We start from the raw sequence: 9,243 nt of genomic DNA, 5'->3' as shown, positions 1-9,243 counted from the left end.
AACAAATCAACCAAATATTCTTAGACTCAGTTTAAACTTTGTTCATAAAAGAATGGGAAGGAGGTAGATGGCATAAACTCGAATGTGCCATTTCTGTTTAAGTAGGCACTTTCAGATTATTTAACAGAGATCTATCTATTTCAGTCAGCATGGATCTTAGCATTCGTTTTTAGTATATGTGGCTCAGATAAAGCTCTTTAAAGGCAGAAATCCTAAAGTGCACTGCAGAAACACAATACTGTGAACCTATTACCTGAAAAACACAAGGATGTTCAGACCTTTAAAGACATAGTGAGCCAAAGAAAACTTATTTGATCAGTGTGTGTTAGGGGAAGATGATGATGCAGTACTTGAACTTCTATTCATGTACAGTCCTGTACACCTCCATGTGCAAGTCCTCCACTCTCTCTTTTTAATCAAGCAAATCTGTATTGCCTGCACACAACAGTATTACTGCCTCAGTCATGTGGTTTTGGAGCACTTTTATCAGTTGTGTGTATGCAGCTTAAAATCTGTTGCAGCACAAAGTCATCGGAGTACTTACGCAGTCACCCTGTTTATGCTCACAAAGTGCTCAGAATAATGTCAATGACTGAATAAATAAAACTAAACCCTTTTCCTCTGCCACCTTATTTTTCTAATACTAGGAAGTGAGCATTTGTGTGTCTGACAAGTGGGAAGTTCTTGCCTTCACGTTTACAACCTGGCTAAGAAAGTCAAACAGATCATGTCTCTTGTCAAGGACAAACCAGGATTGGTGAGGTAGCTGGGAAGAGCTATTTTCTGCTGTTGAGTCCCTAAGCTTTAACCCTGGGATCAGACAAATGAATGCAGGCAGAAGTCTGACCTGAAAATAGCAGGTTTTCAGTTAAGATCACTAATGAGGATTTTAATTAGTTGAGTAAGCCAGTGGCAATACGATCAGTAAACCAAGCTCCATGACCTAGCAGCCTACTTCTTTCTGAATGAAACAGTATTGTGGACATACGAATTTTGGGCCTTTCTCAGCCATTTTTTACCATTTATTGGCACAAATTTGGGTTCATTCATTTGTATTTTGATTAATTTCAAATAACATTGCTCTTCTTGGAGTGTAGATGACAGGTAAATACAGCTTTTCTCATCTGGGGCAGCCACCTATATCCCACAAGGGCTGATGTGGCCATGTGGCTCACTCGTGGGGACCTGCTAACCCAGTGTCTCCTTCGCCCCAGGCAGCTGGGCTTTCCCTGCTCCATCCTCTCCAAGCTGCCATTGCTTGCCTTTCATCTGGTTCCAGCAGTGGCGCTCCTGGGCTACAAAGAGAACTTTCCACTCAGTGCCAGTGGTTGCGGGAAAGCCCCTTCCCCAGTATCACTGTAGGTTTTCTGGGATGTTCCTGGGATGTGGCTGCCCCTTAGGTAACAACAACTAAAATAAACTTTTCAGCAGACCTTGTGTCCTACTCAGATTTTTACTGTTTTAACGTTACATGTTATGAAAGGGTTGGCAATGGCTATAGTGTTACAGCTTTAAATTAATCTAGATGATCTAGACATGTTCTGTGATGCAACAGGGTCTCTATCCTTTAAAACTAGAAAATCACCAGTGGAAACAGTTTGCTCCATTGGGGTGATTTGTTATTTCTGTGGTGTGAAGTCATGGTCACAGCAACAGTCAGCTAGAGCTGAAAGTTTATGAAGTAAAATAGGGAGCTTCTGAACTTGCAAATAGCTTAGGATGACTGCATGTATTATAAACAATAGCCTTGCAACAATCACCAGCAATCATAAGTGCAATACGTTGTGCAAGCACTGAACAGGAGAATCCCACATATCACAGAGCTTATAAAAAAGACTGGGTGAAAGGGAGAAGGGAGGCTGAAGTACGGCAAGAGAGAGAATAGTGTGATAGCTGGCAATCATCAGGGCTGCAGCATAGAGTAATCAGCAAACCAAGAAGGATTTGCTAATTAAAAGGGAAAACAGGCAAAGAAGTTTTCTTGCAATCTCCCTAGGATGTGAGGGAAAAGGAAGTGTGGAAGGGAGAAAATAGTACTGCTTTGCTGGACTCTGCTGGATGATTTGCAGAATGTCCCTGCTATGAGAAAGCTATACTAGCCTGGGAATATAATGCATAAAATGCCCAAAGAGCAGAGCTAGTCCTGGTACCAAGAACTGTTTCACCAGTTGGATTAACTGCTTTCTCAATAGCAATATGCAGGAAAAGCCCCATCTGGATAAAGCCTGCACCAAACTAAGTAAGTCCTGCTGCTGGAAACAATGTGTTGGTGAGGACTGTATTTTTCTGAATACAGAAAGAAATATAAACCACAGAAATACTCTCAGGAATGAGAATGCAGAGCAAAATGTCAGGTCTGATAAAGAAAAAAGTTCAGAATTAAATCAGAGCAAAATGTCTACTATCGACATAGGTCAATAAAGGACTACAGGCGCAGACACTACGTCATTAACCTTTTAAAACCTTTAAGCTGGGTTCTACATGCTATTGGGAACAAAATGTTATATTCAGAAGAGATGCTGCAAGCAAAGACAAAAATAAAAACTATTGTAAATTACTTCCTCGTATCTTGGTTATACAGACCATTAAGTGGCAATAGAGCAGTGTCAATTTGTATTAACTTCTGCCCTTAATAGCAGATGAAAATGTGGTTCTAATTTTACCCATCATTTATGATGTGCTGGTAATTAAGAAATATCATAGCTTAAAATAATTTTCTAATTCAGTAACTTTTCTTCTACCCTTTTATCTGATGAGTTCAGAGTGAATGAGAGAATTTAAATGGTCACCAATTAAAACTTTAACCAAGTTCTGTGAAGAGTATTAGATTTATTTTTCAAGTCTGAAACTTTTTACAGAAGCATGATCTTTCTGAAAAGGAAGTAGCAGTTTTTAATGGTGTTTGTCAACCAGCCTTGCAGGGAAGAGGAGCCCACATATATATCTAGGGTTTTCCCCTAGATACATGCTTTCCTAAGCACAACCCACAGGCTTTTGGAGCCTATTTTGACTGTTCTAGAGCCCTCTTTCACTTTTCTGCTCACCCTTTCCTTCCTACAGCAAACTCAGATCAATTAGTTTTAAATTTTACCTCTGTTGCAGGGCATTCCTACAAAATCATTAGCTCAGGTCTCAAATGGCTCTCTTCATTAAATGAAATGCTGCAAGGAAGTTAAGTTACTGCAAAGAAGCCTGTGCCACCTTTTCAGTGAAGAGGACTAGAATTACTAACGCATTGTGAGGCAGAGCTGCCTCTTGAAAATAGCTTTGGTCAAATTTTCAGCTAGAATAAATATTTTTGACCCCACAAACATTATTTTTATTTTTGGTTAATTTCTAATATGCTCAGAAGTATTGGTTTTATTTCAGAGTGTGGTCTAATTTTCACCACGCTTACCCAGATAACACTCAGCAAATTCTCTTTGTAAAAGTTAAAGACATTATATGAAAGCAATAGGCATTTGGAAGACAAACACGGTTCCTTTAGGACAGTGTATCCTGTTTATTCCTAAAATTGAACTGTCTTAGGTTCCTTGCATGTGAAGCTATAATGACAACTAAAAAGGATGTCGCGGATACCGATTATAATAATCAGTCTGCATGCATACCTAACCTGCAATTATAATTTGCAGGTTAAGTGATCACACCACAGACAATCTGGAAACATTATAAAGAATTTGTTCAAAATTAATTAGGACAAGTCATTAAAGAAAGTTCTGAGGGGGAGGAGGGGAAAAAGGAGGCAATGAAAAGAAATTGCTGTCGTTCATAATGTTGTATAAGGTAAAATCACTCTCAACTGCATACGGCAGTGAAATGGTAAAGGAAGAGTAGGGGAAAAAAGCAAGTGAAAAAATTGAAAAGAAGTAAACCATTGGTATAGGAAGGGAAAAGGGAAAAAACTAGATATATGGCTTTCTTAAATCTTTGTGTTTTCTGTTAGCTGCTGCACAAAGGTTGATGTTGTCCTTGGACAGCTATTTCTGGTTTCTTCCCTGGTTCCACATCAGCTGTCTGCACTCCTGTGACAACCTTTGGAAGGACTTCAATGAGGTGAATGAAGGGTAGTGCTGAGAAGGTACAGCCAGAACTGCACATCAGCCAGACCTGGAACTGCAGCATGACCACAGCTGCATGCTGATTGCCCTCATTTCTGGCTTTCACAGTGAATGTAATTGTTAAAATCTGTTAATTGTATTCCTCACTTTAAACTGTTCCATGGTTTCGGTTAAACCAGAACTTGAATCTTTTGATTCTGTAGTACTCCGTCCTTTTAAAACCAAAAAGTAACTAATAAAAGAACAAACCTCCCCAAACAAATGCCCTTTCCATGCAACATCATTACAGAGGAAAGTTAAAAATGCAACTAAAGTATAAACAGAGAATCTAAAAGGCCTGACGGAAAAGAATTCAACACTGCTGTGCTCTTTTAGATCTCATGGGTTTGGTTTATTGAGACCCTGATTTCTGACTTTTGAACCATAAATTAAGAGAGTGCTGGTAACAAAGTACTGCTGTCCTTCCTTGTTCCCCTCACAGTGCACTGCCCAGCCTTGCTGACTGCTTAGAGTTGAACAGCCCAATCACATAGCTCACACCACCTGTCAGCTTCCAGTCTAGCAAATGCAGGAGTTACTTAATTATAATTATTTATATTCTGGTAAGTGTCGAGAATGTGGATATTCCTGTTCTGGCTCTAGGATGCTGAGTGTCTGATTTGTGCAGAAGGCTGCCTGTGCCCACCTCCATATCCTCAGCACAGCTGCTGCCTGGTCTACCCAGCTATCATCTTCCCCTGTGCTCAAGCCATTGTCATTTATTCTTGGATGATCGTAGCACTGCAGGGCTGCTCTGGTGCCTGTTAGCCAGAGCACAGCATTTCCTCTATGGTGCACTAAAGGGGAAAAATGTATATCCTGACCCTGCTTCACACAGAGAAATCATTTCCAGCTGATTATTTCCTAGTGACCATGTCTGTGTCACACAGTTCACTCCTCTGAGATGTCTGACATGTCACAGAGCACCAGCACTTTCACTACAGATGTAGTGGTAGGACTGTGCCACTGGGGAGAGTGACAGACCAGTAACAGTCACTCAGCCTGTAACAAAAGCCCAAGCTCTGAGAGAGGTGCTGGGCTATTTACTCTCCTTTTATTACTGTCCATCAGAAAGTAAGTTAATAAACACAGAAAGACTTCAGAAAAAGCTAATTTTGTTTGTAAAATAAAAAAAAAAAAGGAAAGATAGATAATTCCACGGATAATGTTAGTTACAAATCTCCACTGACTAATACTTTTCATCCCCTGTGAATCGGTCTGAGCAAATTTTGCAGTATTGATACACGAGGATCAGCTAACACTGTTCACCCCTAGCCTAAAATAGTGTTACTCTGAGAGTACGCATAACTGAAGAAGGCTGGAATAGTTGCAGTTAAAGCCAGCATGATTTTTAGCAGTCTTTATGCTGTTTATTTGCAGGTTGCATCCAATACTATAGTACTATACTTCTCATAATTACTCACTAAACCAGATACTTCATGTAGGCAGCTTATGAAATGCCTTATAGCAAAAAGAAATAGTTTCCTGATCCTTTTCTCTGCCACACACTCCTAATCATTTTAAACCTGTTTCGGCAGTTGTTTACTACATGACTAGTCCCCAGTCAGCAGCTAGATTACTTGTGAAGCTGTTTGTGAAAGTTAATGTTTTCTGCATTCAAAGGCAAAATGTTGCCTTGTTTGTCTTGATAAATTGTAGGAGGACAAGTCAGTTTTAACAGAGGAGAGGGAATAAAATCACGGCCACATTTCTCTTTGTGCTTCCCTGAACCTCTCCTGGGCAATTCAGTCTTACCTGGTTTCTAGTGCCCTGTCTTTTGGAGAAATAAACCTATACCTTGAGTGTGCAAGGCACTCAGTTAATTTTCTTGCTTCAACATTTTATTGTGAAAGAAAATAATTGCTGTTTGCTGAACAGAATAAAAATATTTATTCTTTTTAATATAAAGGTTTTATTTCCTCATTCTTTGCTGCTCCTGAGACCCACCAAAAGAGGAGGTTTACAGCAACGTCTAAGGCTGGTCAGACTCAGACAGTGGTCCGATGGTCTCTGAAAGTTTGTTGTACAGCCAAATTCTTACCTGGAACAAGAAGTGGATTATATAGACATCAAAGCTTTTAGAAAGTTTGATCACTTCTTTTGCACCGTAACACACATGAAGTCTGGTAATCTGCACTTTTCCAGAAAAGCAGAAACACCTTAGTGACTTGGAGGTCTCAATTCAATATTTAGCGTATCTTCAATTCGATCTATTAATTACAATGGATGTTAGGGATAAGTCCTGCTCACTGGCATCTGTTGCTAAATAGGAGCCAATATAATATCTGAAGCTGGGGCTGATGTGCTTGTAGCTAAAATCATGCAGAAGGTGAGGAAGTACATTTTGGGTCAACTGGAATACTTCAGCATCAGTAAACTCTTCCTCAGATGGCAGCAGGTCCCAAAAGTCTTGGCTAAATGTGTGTCACACAGAAGGAGGAAGAGGCAAAGCTCATGCAGTGCAAGGGTGTAAGATGGTACTATCATGACCCAAGTGCCACCATGCTGTTAGCCAAGTCTAGCAAGCTTGTCAAACAGGGCTCAGTTTCTGTGCTCAGCTGACAAACAAGGGCATGAATGGAAAGGGGGAACACTGTCAAGTCTCCTACTACTTAACAGGTTTTCGAGAATGAAGAGCTGAGATATATGAAGGGAGGTCAGTAGGCCAATATACATCTGTTTACTGTCTGGATTTGTGGCAAAAACTGCAACAAATGCAAGGGCTCTGAGGGAAAAAGTAAGTAAAATGAAGAAAGGAATATGAAACCTACATGCTTTTCTTCACTTGCTACCTTCTGCTGGCAACTGCTTATAGAGATCTTGTCTACTCTGTGCATATTACTCACTTGCAGCTATTACTGGCAGGAGCTAATTCAGAGTACCTTAATGTGTCAAGAGAATTACTGGCAGCAGATGGATATCATAAGCTGAGATGAAAGGCAACGATGGCCTGGTATTACACTAAGTGGGCAGAGCTAAGGGATTACTCTATAAGGCAGTTAAAGCAGAAGTGAATTCAACAGTGTGATATGAAGAAATAACAAATATATATATAGAACAAAGGCCATAGCTGCCCATGTACTTACATCATACTGGCAGGAGGTCAACAGGCAGCTGATTTGACCTAAGCACTATATTTTCCAAAGGGTGTCTTTATAAGTAGCTCTTCACTACCAAATATCAGAGGGACGTGGAGATTTCAGAAGTTTTACCTGTGAAAAAAAATAAAGAAGAAAAATGGGAAATATGAGGGTGGGGAACTCCGTTTTCATTTCCATAAAATAGCTAATTTATTACCTATTAGATAGTATTAGTTTATTATTCATGCTTAATGTGGAAGTTCTGAAAAGGATGTTCATAATCCTTTTGACTTAGGTACTCGTATATGCTTTTGCATACTGGAAACAGCCAGGATGATAAACTCTGTTTTCTGCTACAGGTATGAGGGCAATCCTGTAAGGAAAGAGGAATGTTTGAACTGTGACTTTATCTTCATTTGAAGTTGCAGCAGGCTGTTTTAAAGCATTATTCAGAACATGCAGCTGCCACTCTTCACTGGACCTAAGCCTGTCCTTCTCAGGACTTTTGGTATGGGCAAGAACACACATGCCACTCTGATTCTGTTCTGAGCAGGTCACAAAACTGCTGTCTCCCTTTCTTTCCTGAGAGCATCAAGCAAAGGGGTTCTTCCTCTCGTGGTGTCAGATGTAATTCCACCGGAAATGCTGAATTCTGTTTCCATGACCGCACACTCGCTGAAACAGACAAGACATTTCTCCTAAGATAGCAAGTGAAAGGTACTTTAATTTGCAGGTGTCCTTATGTGATGGCGTGGTATGGGAAAAGCAATGGCTAATCAGAAATAAGGTAATATCACCACAATGAGCATATTTTCACCTGGGCACAAACTATGTCGTTGCCACCAGGTTCTGAAGTTCTTTTGTGGTATTGCAGAAGCACATCTAAAGGGGTCAGATGTTGTGTTCAGCAGCTTGTCCTTGAACTTCTGGTCATTACCATTACATTTGTCTTTCTTCTATTTAACTGACTCCTTGCACTTCCTCTCTCAAGAGGAAGGATTTATTACAGTTTTAAAGTAGTGCATGTTCTGTTCTTTTTTTCTGTTTTCTGCATGTAGGTTCTTACGCAGCCCCAAAGAGGTTTATTTCCAGTTTAAACTCTCTTTGTTCTTCCTCCACCAGGTGTGGCTCACAGTTGGTTTTGGCTCTGTAAAATGGACATTTCTGAGCACTATGTAAATATATTGCTGAATTAATCTTTGTTCTATTTGTATACTGAAATATATTCAGTTCCATCACTTGACAGGCAGCACATTTTAGGTGATCAGCTCTTTAAACACCTACTAATTTGTACTGTGTTTTTTATTGCATGAACTGGTTAATTCTCATTTATTCTTTCTGTTAGAAGAGGCATGACTTATGAACATTTGCTTTAATGTTGACACCTCCTGTTTTAAAACCATGGTGATGTAAACCAGATTCCTATCCCTTCCTTTGCCTCTAATATGGACCTTTCTAGGTAGCTAACAACCAGACATTTCAGTAGCTCACTCATCTTTCATGTTTTTCGGTGACATCAATTACATAAAATGTGTGTTCCCAAAGAGGTATTTCTAATTCCTTGTGCTTATAACCCAGGCTCCTGATGTACAAAGTTCTTCTCCCTTTACTGTGCGGCGTCTTTAGGTTTGCATTTTATTTTCCTCATTTGCCTTTAGCAATAAATAAATGAATAAATGACTTTAGAGCTTTTGAGCCATTGTAAACTTGTAGCACTTCACATAGTTGCTTGGCTGCCACTCCTCATGAGTCAAAATTCAGTCCTGCAGAAAAAGAAAAAAGGAAAGATTTACAAAATGTGATAGCTTATCAGCTGAAAGAACACGGACTTGGCAGATCTGGTACTACAGATTCAAAGATTGTGCAATCATACTTCTAAAGTTCCTGTTAAACAATGAAGGTAAATTTGAAGAGAAAGTTTTTAGGAAGTATATTCAGTTTCAAGTCACAAGTGTGGCAAAGGCACTTTGTTCTGTAGCAGTGCTGTGACCTGGAACAGTGTCAGGTTGTGCATCTCTCGGGCTGTTTCAACACTTCAGTATCCTCCTCCTATCAAATGTGTGAAG

This window comes from Lathamus discolor, chromosome 2, assembly GCF_037157495.1.
Source record: "Lathamus discolor isolate bLatDis1 chromosome 2, bLatDis1.hap1, whole genome shotgun sequence".
Classification (NCBI taxonomy): domain Eukaryota; kingdom Metazoa; phylum Chordata; class Aves; order Psittaciformes; family Psittacidae; genus Lathamus; species Lathamus discolor.
This window is presented reverse-complemented; position numbering follows the sequence as displayed.